Here is a 16,724-nt window from a genome sequence, read left to right on the forward strand (position 1 = left end):
GGTCTCAGGATTCCTTTACACTCATAAAAATTGAGGAACCTATAAAGAACTTTTGTTTATATATGTATTTATAGATGTTAGAAACCAACATTAATGAATTCATTAAAAACAACTATACTTAACAAAATAATAAATCTATTGCATATTAATATAATACAATTGTTGGTTAAAAAAAAAAAAAAAAACTAGTTTACCAAACAAAGAAATTAAAGAGAAAAGCACTGTTTCACACATTTTTGCAAATCTCTTCAATGTCTAACTTAATACAAGACATCTGGATTCTTATATCTGCTTCTGAATTCAATCCCTGTGAGATATGTTATTTTGGTTTAAATACATGAGGAAAATCATGCCTCATATAGATATATTAGCTGGAAAAGGAAGAGGCAACATTTTAGTAGACAATAAATTAGCCTTTATGATATAAAAATATTCAAGATTTATTTTTGCAAAACTTTGTATTCCACATTTTTCTCCCTTCCTCACTTCCCTCATCCCCAAGACAGCAAGCAATCTGATATAGGTTAAATATGTGCATATGATATAAAAATAGTTTTGACCTCCTAGCCCCCTGAATCTTAGGGACTTCAAAGGGGATCTATCTGACAACCAACATTCTCAGAACTGATATTCTAAAGTATGGCACAAGTATCAGGTATTATCGTCCTAAGAATTTTGGGGAAAAAACTTTAAGCAATCTTCGAGGCCAACTCTAAAAATAAATTAACTCACCAAAGAAATATGATCATAAACATACCAATTCATCAAATAATTCTTATGTGCAGATCACACAGCAGTTCAAACTAGACAAAGTTAAAGTGCAGCAAATACAAACTACTAATGCTTACTGTAAGTCACATTATATAATAACTAAAACCACAATATTCTTGGACATAAGTCACCTAATCTGGTTAGAATCTAGAGAGGGTGGTTTAATAGATTTATTAATTTGTATTTCCACTGTCCAATTACTATCAATGGAATCATCACTATTCCTAGTCATCTAAGCTTGCAAACCAGGTGCCAACTTCCACTACTCATTCTCATTCACCTCACATATGAATATTGCAAATAATAATTATTATTCTCATATACTGCATCAGTTTAGTAAATCTATTCTATATAATGTGCTTTGCAAACTATAAATAATTCCAGCTGAATTACATTGCCAACTTATCTCCAAATCTTAAAATGTCTAACTTCCCTCAAAGAAAAGTCACCTACTAAAGAGACCTATCCTAATTCCCCAACTTGGAAATAGTTTATACACTTACATGTGGACATGCTCTCTGCCTCTGTATTGAGGACAGAGCAGTTAAATGATACTGTGTATTGACTGTTGAGCCATGGAAAAGGGAAAATTCATCTTCCTGAATTCAAATTCAGCCTCAGACAGTCACAACTTGTGTGGTAGATCCTGGACAAGTCTCGTGACCCTGTTTTCCTCAGTTGCCTCATCTATAAAATGAGTTAAAAAAATGAAATGACAAACTATAACAGTATTGTTGTAAGGAAAACCCAAAATAGGGTTATAAAGAATCAGACATAATTGCAAATAACTGAAAAATATCTTGAGGACAGAATCTTTTACATTTGTTTGCCTCTCCAGTGTCTAGAAGTCTGCAGATACTTATTTATTGAATCAAATATGATACTATTGAAAGGATAAATTCCCATTTACTAACTGTGTAACTATCAGTAAATAACAAACACAAGTCTCAGTTTCTTCATCAGCAAAAGGAAAGGCCTGGACCAGATATGAAGAGTTGTACTAAGGTCTTTTACTACCTCTAAATATCCTGATTTTTATGCCCTGATAAAAAATGAAATCAAGCTGTTTGCAGAGTTAAACTGAATAAATATCTAGAAGCTAAAAAATGATGCTATAATGTAACTTTGGTAAAAAGAAATTATGTTTCATTAGCCATTTAAATATGAGACTATAAATTACTTCTTAATTAATACATGACAGATTGTAGTACTTTTGGGATAAAGAACATTTATCATTTATTATTGAATTCTGAGTAGCAGACACGATCTATTGCATGCAAGTAGTAGTTAATACTCACAGAATGAATGAACACATCAGTCGTCCAATGGCTGAGGAGTGATGTAGGCATCATCAGTGTAAATCTAGTTGGCTGGCAAAAGATAACTGATGTCACTACTTCTGGGGGTTTATTCAACTTTGCAGGAGCACCATGAGGACAGAGGTTAGGAAATCGTGAAGTTAGGAAAGTATGGGTTCAAGCCTTGTCTCTAACTAACTTGTCTAAAAGACAAGTCATAGTGTCCCAGATAGCACTAAGATTTTAAGTTGTAGGTCAGCTACAAAGGTGCATAAAGGAAGGAAGTTCCCAAACCAGGAGCGATCAAACAATCAATAATACACTGATCAAATCAATGATGCAGACATTAAGCCTCAATTAAACTGATGTTTGTTTCAATGAAATATATAGACAGGTACAGGAGTAGTGACACAACACAACAAATAATAACTAACATTTAGATAGCACTTACTATGTGCCAGGAAGTATGCTTAAGTGCTTTGCAAAACTTATCTCATTTGATCTTCACAATAACCCTGGAAAGTGGGTGCTATGTTACCCATCTTTATAGAAGAGCAAACTGAGGCAGGAAGAGGTTAGTTTAAGTAGACCAGAGTCACATAACTTGTAAGTATCTGAGGTCAACCTAGAATAAGGCAGAATCAGGACTTTCAGTGAGGTCTCCCTAGCATCCACCATCATACACTGCTTCTACTGACAATATCCACTATTATAAATAATTCCAAAATATTTCCTGAACTTATTAATATGTAAAGAACTTCTTATGTTATAATGAGCAAGTGAATTATAACAGAGTCATATTGGATCCTCTATTCTTCAAGGTATTCAAGATTCACAGTAAAACAGAAAAACTTTTATAATAGATAAGAAGCAAGCCAAAAAAAAAAAAAAAAAAAAAAAAAAAAACCAACAAAACAAAACAAAACAAAAAAACAAACAAAATAAAAACAAAACCCAACCTGTTCATATCAACTTAGTCTTTCAAAGAATTTTCTAAAATCCTTAGTGCTGCAGAAATCCTGCCAGACAACCAAATTTTCATTAAGTGTGCCCATATGGATCATCACCCCCACCCCTGAGCCATCTGCAGTATTTTCTACAGCTCTCTATCATTAATTGAGAAGTATATAAACATCTGTCCACAGTCAACACTGAGAATGCCTATATATAGATTTCTGGAGAAAATATTCCTTCTAATGAAGACAGTAAGAGAAAATAAGGCTGTTTTATTGAATGCTACACCTTTTTTTTTTTTTTTTAATAGGCTTATACTTTTTATTTTCATGTAGTATATAACCGGGTTAGATTTTACGTGGTTCTTCTGGTTCTTCTTTTTCTACTACAGAAATTCTTCTTTTACATGTTCTTCTGGTCTAACTACAGAACACAGAATATTGTTCTCTTCTTCAAGAATGCTCTTCACACAAAAATAAATGTTTTAGGATAAACAATGGCAATTCTATAATTTTAATATTCTTCAGGGTCTCCCAAATTTCACACTCCAAAAAATGATCTTATTTACTATTTACCAATTTTTTTTTAAAAAGTTGAACACATAAAATTCATTAATTATTCTTTTATCTCAGAAAAATTTTTACTAATACTCATTCTCAGCCTTCCCTCTAGTCTTAGGGGAAAGCCAACCTTCCCTCGGACTTTCCATTATGTTCAAATCTGCCTAGCACCTTGCTTTCTCAATTATTCTCCTTTCTAACTTCTATCTAAATGAGATGAGGTGAGATCTCTCAAGACAGTTGCAAAAATCGAGTAAGGCTTCATCTACTTCAGAGTTTGAGTAGGCCTGAAGGACTCTGAAGTTCGAGCAAAGGGCATTGCCTTCCCCTCCTAAGATAGCTTCTCCCTATTTCATCCAAATATGGGCAACTATGTACTTATTGGTCAAGTTCAAGTTCATGGGCAGATCTCACATTTAGAATGTAAGACTCTCAGCCAATGAGGATGAGGGTCAGTGGTGGGAGGGGGCGTTTTGTGTTAGGGATTAAAAGTGCTGTCCTGCCCACAGGAGGTGCTTCCTCTCTTAGATAGTCTGCTTGAAGGGTGGGATGCCCTTCTCACAAGAATGTACAATAAACTTTGCTTTTCTCTAGAGCTCTCTGGAGCTTTTTTATTAAATGGTGACCCCTCACCATTTCCGTACCACACATATCTTTTCCTCTTAACAGGTTCTTTTTCTGGTACTTACAATGATGCACAGGTTTTTCATATGTAAAAGAGGAAGTTTCCCATGCCATTTCAAATAAACTGTGGTAATAGTGGTGAAGTTTTAAATGTATAAACATTGTGGTAGAAGATGCTATAATCCCTTCATGACTGGGTCAGGAAGAGAACAGAAATGACTGACTACTGCATCTGAGAGCTTTAAATAGCTGGAAGGAATTTGAACAGAGATATGTGGAGCAGTCATTCAGTAGGCTGATCAAGTAATGGAGAATTCCAGATTCCCAGGCTCAGGAACTCCTTAAGGAGACAAATCCTTTTTGTCTAGTACCAGAAAATAGCAAAGAAAGTGAGGGGAGTGAGACATGATGAAATACTACATTCTCCTTTTCTTACCAAGATCATGTTATTTTACTGGAGAGTCTGATCAAAGTGAAAGTCAGGACAAGATTTAGCAAATAGGATAGAAGGATTAGAAAGATAGCCACCCCAGGGAAAATACAGCTTCAAGAAGCCTGAGGGGATGCAGTAAATAGAACACAGGACCTGGAGCCAGGAAAATTTAGGTTTTAATTGGCCTCAGATACATCTCTGAGTACAGAGATTTATAAAGTGGAGATAAAAGATCATCGATGTTGCTAGGATAAAATGACATTTAAAAAGTACTATGTAAATCTGAAAGTACAATAAAATGCTATCATCATCTTTACTATTATCATTTCTATTACAGAAAAGTGGTCTCATACCAAAAATACTCTCTGGCCATAGACTCTGCAGAGGCATAAACCTTATTATTATTTTATCATGATGAGAAGGAAGAAGAGAAGAAAGGAGAAGGAGGAAGAGGAAGATGAGTTGCCTTTTCTAACCCCCCCCCCAAAAAAAAAAAAAAAAACTACAAAGGAAAATGGTCTAATGTCAAAAAAGACATCCTGGCTTTGGTCTCCTAAAGAGGCCCAAACATTATTATTACCAAGTGGCTTCTTCACCAAAAAAGGAACTTCCCTTACCCGTAATTCTTTCTTTCTTTCTTTTCTTTTTTTTAAAATAAGAAATGGCTCTCTAGAAGGGGGACAGGTATATCGGCAAGTGATATTAAAAAAAAAAATCAATAAAAAATTGTTTTTTGAAATTATGTGGTGTATTGTTAGAAAGAATGCCTTCATCAAGGGGATCATTAAGTATTAAAGGATATAATTAGATAAAAATTTACAGACGTTTACTAGTTACTAATAATTTGAGAGTTTTAAAACAATAAACTTATCTACCTCCATATATTTAAATGTGGTGGTTTTTTAGTTTCAGAAAATCCATTCTGTAACTTTGTTAAGAAAATAATAGTAGTAACAATTAACTTTATACAACATTTTAAAGGCTGTGCATGCATACACACATACCCACACAAACACACCCTCCCTACCTGTCAGAAAGGAATCTAACTGAAGAACTACAGTTTAGTGATTTTCCCTCCCCGAATTGAATGATTTAAAATCATTGCAAAGGAGAAACTCAGAACTTCAAACAGCTTTAAAAAAAAAACAAAACAAAACAAAAAAAAAAAAAAACTCCATTTTGCATACTGAGATATTATATGAGTGAAGTTGGTAAGGAAGGGAAATTTATCAATGTAACATCACCAATTTCCACCTCAGCAAACATTTAAGTATGAAAACAATTTTCTAATCCTAATTTCTTCTTATACTACTTTCAGATTACTATTATATACTAGAATTACTGAACTATGTCTGACTCTATCTATTCAAATTCCATGAATGGGATTTCAGTGATTCAATGATTTTCTTGCTGCAGACCTGTTCTCTCTCTCTCTCTCTCTCTCTCTCTCTCTCTCTCTCTCTCTCTCTCTCTCTCTCTCTCTCTCTCTCTCTCTCACACACACACACACACACACACACACACACACACACACACACACACACACACATTCCCTACTTTTTCTCTTTGCCCTTTCTCCCCCCCTTCCTTCCTTTCCTCCCTCCCTCTACTCTCTTTCTCTCTCCTCCTTCTCTATTTTCTCCTTTCCTCCTTCCCCTCCTGCCTGTAGGGGGAAGCTATACATTGAGAAGATCACAAAGAATATTTATCTTTAATTAACATTTTATGGCAACATGCCTTCTTTTAGAAAAATGCTTTTTTTTTCTGTTCAGTTTTAATATTTTGTCTCATAAATTCTTATCTGTTTTAGAGTAAGCTAGTCTCATATAGAGTATTTTTATACTAACCAAGAGAAGTTCCCTATTTATATTTTATCAATTATTAATTTAACATATGTTCAAGGAAGTGTATAAGCATAATTTATTATCTGGGGGAAAATAGAGGAATATTATTTGTTTCTTCAGCTTTCCAAGAATCCAATAATAAGAAAAAGAAAAATACTTCCTTCTCTTTTGGGGGAAATGATTCTATCACTATATATGAATAGAAAATTTAAAATTTAATCTAATCAATAAACGTTTAGAAAATGTCAACTTCTAATAAAAGCACTGTGGTTGGTATTATAGGGGATAGTAAGAATAGGAATATTTCCTGCCTCTCAAAAGCAACTGTTCATACCCTACCTTTAAAATATATATATATGGGTTTATCCCTTTTTTCCCCTTTAAGTAATAGGATGTTTTATCAAATAAATTACACTTCATTATTTAACTAAAATGGCTAGTGAATACTTTAGCTAGAATAGAATACTGAGAATAATAGAATAGTGAAATCAATAAATTAAAGATCATTACTAATGTTCTTTCCACATTTCTTTGCTATTTAATTTTAATGAAAAATCTTTGAAAATAACCTGGATCGGCCCAAAAAGTTATCAAAATGTGCATACCTTTTGACCCAGCAGTGCTACTACTGGGCTTATATCCCAAGGAAATAGTAAAGAAGGGAAGGGGACCTGTATGTGCCAAAATGTTTGCGGCAGCCCTTTTTGTAGTGGCTAGAAGCTGGAAGATGAATGGATGTCCATCAATTGGAGAATGGTTGGATAAATTGTGGTTTATGAATGTTATGGAATGTTGTTGTTCTGTAAGAAATGACCAACAGGAGGAAAACAGAGAGGCTTGGAGAGACTTACATCAACTGATGCAGAGTCAAACGAGCAGAACTAGGAGATCATTATACACTTCAAAAATGATACTGTATGAGGATGTATTCTGATGGAAGTGGCTATCTTCAACATAGAAAAGAGCTAATCCAATTCCAATTGATCAATGATGGACAGAATCAGCTACATCCAGAAAAGGAACACTGGGAAATGAGTGTAAACTGTGAGCATGTTTTTTGTTTTTCTTCCCAAATTATGTTTACCTTCCGAATACAATTCTTCATTTGCAACAACAACAACACAAAATTAGGTTCTGCACATATATATTGTACCTAGGATGTACTATAAGATATTTAATATGTATGGGAATGCCTGCCATCTAGGGGAGGGGGTGGAGGGAAGGAGGGGAAAAATTTGGAACATAAGGGAGTACAAGGGATAATGTTGTAAAAAAAATTACCTATGCATATATATTGTCAAAAAAATGTTATAATTATAAAATTTTAAAAAATAATAATAACCTGGATCAGGAATGCAGGGCTGATTCAATATTAGGAAAACTATTAGTATAATTGACCATATTAATAACCAAATTAACAAAAACCATATGATCATCTCAATAGATGCAGAAAAAGCATTTGATAAAATTCAACATCCATTCCTATTAAAAACACTTGAGAGTATAGGAATAAATGGACATTTCCTTAAAATAATCAGTAGCATCTATTTAAAACCATCAGTAAGCATCATATGTAATGGGAATAAACTGCAACCTTTCCCAATAAGATCAGGAGTGAAACAAGGTTGCCCACTAATCACCATTACTATTCAATATAGTACTAGAAACGCTAGCCTCGGCAATAAGAGCCGAGAAAGAGATTCAAGGAATTAAAGTAGGTAATGAGGAGACCAAATTATCACTTTTTGCTGATGATATGATGGTATACTTAGAGAACCACAGAGATTCTACTAAAAAGCTATTAGAAATAATCCACACCTTTAGCAAAATTGCAGGATACAAAATAAACCCACATAAGTCATCAGCATTCTTATATATCACTAACAAAATCCAACAGTTAGACCCCAACTTTTGGGATAAGAACTCACTGTTGGACAAAAATCACTGGGAAAATTGGAAATTAGTATGACAGAAACTAGGAATTGACCCACACTTAACACCATACACCAAGATATGGTCAAAATGGGCTCATGATGTAGGCATAAAGAATGAGATTATAAATAAATTAGAAGAACATAGGATAGTTTACCTCTCAGATCTGTGGAAGAGAAAGGAATTTATGACCAAAGAAGAACTAGAGGTCATTATTGATCACAAAATAAAAAATTTTGATTATATCAAATTGAAAAGTTTTTGTACAAACAAAACTAATGCAGACAAGATTAGAAAGGGAAGCAATAAACTGGGAAAACATTTTTACAGTCAAAGTTTCTGATAAAGGCCTAATTTCCAAAATATATAGAGAACTGACTCTAATTTATAAGAAATCAAGCCATTCTCCAATTGATAAATGGTCAAAGGATATGAACAGACAATTCTCAGACGAAGAAATTGAAACTGCTTCTAGCCATATGAAAAGATGCTTCGTCATTAATTTTTTTATTTTTTAATTAATTTTATAATTATAACTTTTTTTTGACAGTACATATGCATAGGTAATTTTTTTTTTAACAACATTATCCCTTGTACTCCCTTCTGTTCCAAGTTTTCCCCTCCTTCCCTCCATCCCCTCCCCTAGATGGCAGCCATTCCCATACATATTAAATATCTTATAGTATATCCTAGGTCCAAGTCATTATTAATCAGAGAAATGCAAATTAAGACAACTCTGAGATACCACTATATGCCTGTCAGATTGGCTAGTATGACAGGGAAAGATAATGCGCAATGTTAGAAGGGATGTGGGAAAACTGGGATGTTGGTGGAATTGTGAATATACCAGCCATGATGGAGAATGATTTGGACCTATGCTCAAAAAGTTATCAAACTGTGCATACCCTTTGACCCAGCAATGTTACTACTGGGCTTAAATCCCAAAGAGATCTTAAAGAAGGGAAAGGTTCCTGTATGTGCAAGAATGTTTGTGGTAGCCCTCTTTGTAGTGGCCAGAAATTGGAAACTGAGTGGATGCCCATCAACTGGAGAATGGCTGAATAAATTGTGTTATATGAATATTATGGAATATTATTGTTCTGTAAGAAATGATCAGCAGGATGAATACAGAGAGGCCTGGAGAGACTTACATGAACTGATGCTGAGTGAAATGAGCAGGACCAGGAGAACATCATATACTTCAACAACAATACTATATGATGATCAATTCTGAAGGACGTGGCCATTTTCAACAATGAGATGAACCAAGTCAGTTCCAATAGAGCAGTAATGAACTGAACAAGTTACACCCAGGGAAAGAACTCTGAGAGATGACTGTGAACCACTACATAGAATTCCCAATCCCTTTATTTTGTCCGCCTGCATTTTTGATTTCCTTCACAGGCTAATTGTACACTATTTCAAAATCCGATTCTTTTTATATAGCAAAACAACTGTATGGACATGTATACCTATATTGTATTTAACTTATACTTTAATATATTTTACATGTATTGTTCGACCTGCCATCTGGGGGAGGGGGTGGGAAGGAGGGGAAAAGTTGGAACAAAAGGTTTTGCAATTGTCAATACTTGAAAAATCACCCATGCATATATCTTGTAAATAAAAAGCTATAATTAAAAAAATAAATAAAATAACCTGAATCAAATGGCATTTGCCTTACACTTTTTTAGGGAAGAACAGGAAGAAGTATTTTACTTTACAGGAAGGATCACATAGCTAGTAATGTCTGAGGCTAACTCTGAACTCATAATAGTTTTTGATATTCCAAGTTCAGTGCTTTATCCACACTGTACCAGCTGCCCTGCAAAATACCTCCCCTCACTGGTCCTTTCCCCTTTCCCTAAGCCAATCTAGAAAACACCTGGATCGGGCTGGGCTAAAGAATTAAAACTACCACCACCACCACCACCACAGGATACTACCACTTCTTGCCCAGCTCAGAATGCTCAAGCATTGCTTAGATTGCTCTAGCAAAGTCAACAGATCCATTCCTTCTAATGAGATTGAAAGACCCAGAGGCCTTAGGATCTGCCCTGCTCCTACAGTCTTCAATTCCTCAACATTACAGACCTAGTTAGGTAACCTAAGGACCTCTGAGCCTTGCAATCTGACCTATCATTGCACCCTTTGCACTTCTGAGACTTAGCTGGCCCATAGCTGTTTTATGTGATGTCTCACCAAATTACAATGTGAATTCCTTGACAGAAGGGATTATTTTGCTTTTTTCCATTTGTACACCCATACTTATAACAGTACTTAGCACACACTAACTTAGTGCTTAATAAAGGCTTATAATTTACTTATTATTCATAAATTTATTTACTACTTCCAATATACATTATTTTCAATCTAGTTCACAATATCATTAGAAAGTATGCTGACTATCTTACTAAAATCTAGGTAAATTATATCTAATGTAAATCTGTTTACCAGTCTGCCAATCATATTCAAAAAGAAAAAACAAAAGTAGTCTTAGTCTAACATGGACAATTTTTAAAAATCTTACATTTATTAATATTTTTTACTTTTATATTAGTCATCTGAATACTTGGGCCCTTTTCTAATTTGTGAAGTACATATAATGACAAAAAAGGAGTTCAACAAAACCAATGGAATGGTTTACCTGTTTCTATAGTTGTTCCAATATTATTACCATCTTTGAGTAATTTCTCAATTCTTGAAAAAGACATGATGGCCCCTTATTATCACTTGTATCTGTTCACCAATAATTGCTTTAATATCACATTCTAGAATTTTACTAGAAATCAAAATAAAGTCCACTGGACTCCACTTGGAGTTTCAATAATTTGTTTGGTAACCAAGTATGCTATCCAATAATAAAAGGCTGCTCTTGTTTCACTAGAAACAGCGAAGATTTAAAACAACTATGTTTCTTATCCCATTCTTTTCCTTAGTTATGCTAAGTCACCATGTATTTTTCTCAGAGTTATGAATTAATTTCTCTAAGATTCCTGATAGTTAAGGTAAAAGGGGAGAGAAATTAGGCATTTCATTTAGCTTCTCTGTGGTTCAATTTCACCTCTAAAATAGGAATGCTATCCACCTTAATTACTTCAGGGGCTGTCATGGGTATAGCAGAGAAGATGAGATAATGGATATTAAAGTGCCTTGGGGGAAAAAAATGGAAAGTCCTCTAGAGATGTTAGGTGTTACTATTATTATTCCATAAAAGATGAATTGGACTAGTTGAATGGAATTTTAAAGAGTTTAGATGAGAATATATTTCTCATCTACTTATTCCAACCTAGAGCCCATCAAAGGTTTAAGGATTTAAGAATAACTTCCCAAATCTTTGGCTCTGAGGGAGCCTATTTTGTTGGTGTCTGCTATCAATCTGTCCTATTAACAATTCATGAAGTCAAAGATAATACATGACTTTTCCCTTCTATACTGTCCTGACTGATTCTGGATCCATCCATCTCTTAAACCTGTATCATGCTTCTCTACTTGGGGATTTCTTTCCTAGTTAATAATTAATAGAAAACCACACATATTAATAATAGTACTTTAAAATATATGAAGACTCTCAAGTACCTAGCATAGTAGTAGGTGCTATTAATAAAAGCAAATTGAATTTGAGAAGTAAAATAAGAAGCATAAAATATTTTAATCAAAATATCACTGTAAAGCAGCAGTAAAACCTAGCCAATATTGTTATGGTCCTCATTTTGAGATAAGGAAAATAAGAGAGGATGGTTAAGTAAAATCACAGAGATCACAGAGTTTATTAGCTAAGTGCCAGATCCAGACATCGGACTCAAGCCTTTAGATTATTGAAAAGACCAATGATTTGTTTTTTCATTGATCTACAACACTTTAGTTATCAATTAAACAGATCTGTTTATGATTTTTGTGTTGCAAGAGCAGAGGAAACATATCCTTAATGTTTATGTTATTTAATAATCTTAGGGAACCCAAAAAACTAGCCAGAATTATTTTACCCTTAAGTATTCATCAAAATGGCAAAAGATGGGCAGGTAAATTTCTAAAACTCTAATATAAGGGTTATTAATAATGCTCATTATTGTGGAAGTAGCACTGACTATGATTCTTCTACTGCAGTAGCTATTGTTTTGTTCAGTCATTTTTTCAGTTAGGCCCCATTTGAGTTGTCTTGGCAAAGTGACTAGAATAGTTTACATTTCCTTTTCTAGCTTATTTTACAGATGATGAAACTGGGGCAAAAAGAATCATTAAGTGACTTGCCCAGGGTTACACAGTTAATAAACTTCTGAGACTGGATTTGAATTCAGGAAAATGAGTCTTCCTGACTCTGAGCCTGACATTTCACCAAGCTGCCCCAATTATCTATGGGATAAGGGCATAAGAGTTTGAAGAGAGTTTGCCAAATGAGAAAACCAGTCTTCCCATCCAGGACTAGTGACATCTGATGTGGACTATTACTCTCTAGAAGTTTCCAAAAGGTAACAAAGCACCAGTATATTGAGTAGTGGAAACAATTTTTAAATGTCAGAATATGAGCTTTGTTGTTGCTGTTACTGTTTTTTATGTAAAGTATTAAATGAGGATTAAAACAACTAGGTAGTCCAGTAGATCTGTCAATCCTGGAGTGAGGAAGACCTGAGTTCAAATCCAGCTTTAGATACTTACTTAGCTAGGTGACCCTGGGCAAATCACTTAATCCTGTTTGCCTCAGTTTCCTCATCTGTAAAATAAACTAAAGAAAGAAATATCAAACCACGTTAGTATTTTTGCCAAGAAAATTCCATATAGAGTAACAAAGAGTCAAGACATTAAACAACTAAAGAACAATTAACTGAGTTTAATATGGTGCTTAAGTGGACATGTAATAAATGCTTATTAATTTATTATTAAGAGGCTAACTGGTTCTCCCTACCAGCAGCAGAAACATGACTGTAAAGCATTTTGCAAATGAAAGGGTTACATAAATAATGCTCAACTCTTCTTTTCTCTCTCAGTAGGATAATATTTCATTAAACAAAGCTCTTGCTGTTTCCAGACTAAAATTGGAAATTATGACATGATGGTAACTAACTTATAGTCTGGATATACATATTAAAAACTGAAATGATCCTTATGAAATTAAAGTCTAATTTATTTTACTCAGCCCACAAAATTCAAACCATCTGATATATACGAATATATATATATATATATATATATATATATATATATATATTAGCATCACTTTATTCCCTAGTATCCAATATTTGTTCAATGAAATATTATTTATATCATGAAAGTACAATTGTAAATAACTGATAGAATATACCATACAGGTATATTATAATATTATAAAATACCTGTATGGAGTATACTATGTAATAAGTTCTTAAAATTGTAGTGCAACCCCAACAATAAATAACCAAAGGATATGAACAGTTTTCCAAAGAAAAATTTCAAACTGTCAACAATTACATGAAAAAGTGCTTCATGTCACTAAGAAAAATGCAAGTTAAAACAACTCTAAAGTTGGATCTTACACCCAGCAAATATGACCCCCTTCCATCCAAAAGCAAACATTTAATGTTGGGAGAAAGAAAGAAAAGAAACTAATACACTATTTATTATATATGTGTATAATTATATACATACACACACTATTGTGAAGCTGTAAATTTAATCTAAACGATAGAATGAATAAGGTTCAGAAAAACTTTAGGTCCCAGGTAGCCAGGTGGGCCACAGGGAGGGGCTTTGACAGAAGGCCCTAGTAGAACTTAAGTGGGCTTTTGTTGCATTGGATAGATATCTGTTGACTTCCCAAAGATACTGTATCCCCTCTAAAGCCCTTTGAGGTTAAAATCTTTCCCAGTTACTTTGTAAGGCAAGCAGGGAGGGGCATTGACAGGATTATCTTGACTCCACAGTTACTATATCCAATTTGGAGGACAAGCTATAGATGTCAAGCCTCCAGGATATTCCTTTTCTATTATAAGGCACTACTTTCTCTCTTGTTAATCACTGGCTCTTTAGGAATTAAGCCCACTGTTGGCAGCACAATAAAATCTTTGCCTCTCGATTTGGAGAAGAACTAAGCCTACAAATTCTTTTGAGATACCTCCAACACCAGCCAGGATCCCCAATATATTTTTGGAGTTCAGCCCCTGCACAGCATCACAACTATTCCAGAAACGATGTGGAAAAAAAATAACTGAGTAATCACTCATAAGCTTCGATCCAGCAATCTCACTACTGGGCATATGTTCCAAGGAGGCCAAAGGGAAAAAACCTTATATATATCACAAAATATTCATAGATACACTTATGGTAGCTATGAATTTTGGAATAAAGTAGATCCCAATCACCTGGGATAATGGCTGAATTAAGCTATGATTTATCAATTTAGTGAAATATTACTGTATAATAAGAAAGCATGAAGAGAAGGAATCTGAGAAACATGAAATGATTTGTATAAAATGATACTGAGTAAAAGAAGCAGAACCAAGTGAAAAGATAAGATAATTAAAAAGAAGCTAAACTCTGAGGAATTGAAAATGCAAAAAATTATCTTGGAAAACATTTGATGAAACTTAACCTTTCCAGTTTCATACAGGCATTAAATCATTCAGCTAGAACACTGCATATATAATGTGGGGCAAAGTTACTTTTTCTCTTGACAGTATAACAGATACAGTTGTTAATACTTATTTTGTGGAATAGCAGGGGACATTCAGAAATGCCATTTATTTTTATAAAGGTTATCAATATGACTTTTCTTCAAATTGTACCTTTTAAAATATTTTAAAGAAAAATGACAAAGATGAATTTGGAGAAAAACAGGAAGTCTTGCATTAAATGATGCAGACTTGTGGCAGTCTTTAACTTAACCTGTGGCAGGTTTAAAAAGAAATAACTAAGGAAACAAAAATTCGATCTTATATTTATTAATTTATTAAGCAACACATGGCAACTGCCCAACAAATCAGGACCAGACCTCCTATGCTTAGGCCCAAAAAGATTTTAGACATTAAAAACAATTAATCAAATAAAACTAATTAAGTTGGGAGAGCAAAGCAAATAGGTGCAATTCCCTGAAATCAGAAAAAGAAGTGTCTCCTCATCCCCCCCCCCCAACTATCTGCATATAATCAAAGAACATGGACATAATAATTGATTAGTATAAACAGTTATCCCAAAGAGAAAAGAAACAGGAAAATAATAGATATAATGACTACAGAAACACAAAAGAATAATAAAAGATAATTAACTGTAGGGATTCTAGAAAACATAATGAAACATACTTTAGATACAGAATAGTACACATGTTATCAGATATGACTGTGCATTGGCTTATTTTCTTGACTGTTTAGTTTGGAAAGTCTTTCTCAAATATTCCCTATAGGGCAACTATTACTTTGAGGTTCTAGGGTTCTTTTTTACTATGTAGCTCCCAAGGCCCTACTGATGTACCCTCTCTGGACAGTTAGCCTAGTGACTCATAGCAAATGCATTTACTAAGACAGCATAATAAAAACAATAACAAAACATTCCTCTCCATAAACTAAAGCCAATTTCTGACAAATTCAAACAGCATCAGAGGGTAGAGGGAGCACAGATTCAAAGGCAGTAAGGCAAACATTGGCAGAATTAACTGTACTGAAGCAACTCATGACTCCTCAATTGCATGGTTTCAATGTCTTTTTTCCTCTTCTTATAGAAACACACAACACTCTTATTGTCAGAGCTATCCCCATGTTGAGTCCAAAGTTGACTCTCCTCTGCTTCCACGGACTATGTTGCTGGAGCTGCTTCCTCTCCACAGTTACCACATTTCTTACTTCACTCTACTTTTTGGCCAAGAGGGAGCAGGAAAGAAAAACTCCCTGATGAACCCTGCTTCCCCCAACATATACCTTGTTCTTCTCACCACTGGGGTCTCCACAACTGCTTGAAATGGCAAACTGCTTTATAATAATCATTTAAAGGCATGGCCATTTTCCATCAACAAATGAGATTATCACTTTTGATTTAAGGTATTATTCACATATCACTGGATGGGTATTAAACAATAGTTCCTCATCTGTGATTACTTTAATTGAATTAAGGGAAGGAGTCCCCTTTCTTATACTTTATTATAAGGGAAAATTCTGTTTGCAGTGGGAGTGAAAATAGGAAAATATTATACAGAAATAATTATGCTGCAAAAACAAAAGGCACAAATAATACTTGCAAATAAATAATAAATTTCTGATTACTTTATAGATAATTAAAATAAAAATTATGCAAACAATCTTTCCACAAATATATTACTAATATTTTAACAGTAATTAATGATTTC

The 16,724-nt window shown here is 33.9% G+C and overlaps 1 protein-coding gene across 7 annotated transcripts in view; it reads right to left on the reverse strand.

Annotated features, from left to right (window-relative positions):
* NCK2 (NCK adaptor protein 2) overlaps window positions 1-16,724 on the reverse strand; it is a 208,366-nt gene that overhangs the window by 81,380 nt on the left and 110,262 nt on the right. Inside the window, exons 4-5 of one of the 7 annotated variants that reach the window (XM_074299690.1) lie at window positions 2,070-2,141; window positions 1,275-1,458 (exon numbers count right to left, since the gene is read on the reverse strand). The exons of 5 other annotated variants lie outside the window; for them this stretch is intronic. The gene's annotated coding sequence lies outside the window, so the exon portion shown is untranslated. Of the gene's footprint in view, window positions 1-1,274; window positions 1,459-2,069; window positions 2,142-13,072; window positions 13,140-16,724 lie in introns of all 7 variants that reach the window. One more of the 7 variants, XM_074299692.1, reaches the window with a different exon arrangement.

This window comes from Sminthopsis crassicaudata, chromosome 3 (genome assembly GCF_048593235.1).
Source record: "Sminthopsis crassicaudata isolate SCR6 chromosome 3, ASM4859323v1, whole genome shotgun sequence".
Lineage (NCBI taxonomy): Eukaryota > Metazoa > Chordata > Mammalia > Dasyuromorphia > Dasyuridae > Sminthopsis > Sminthopsis crassicaudata.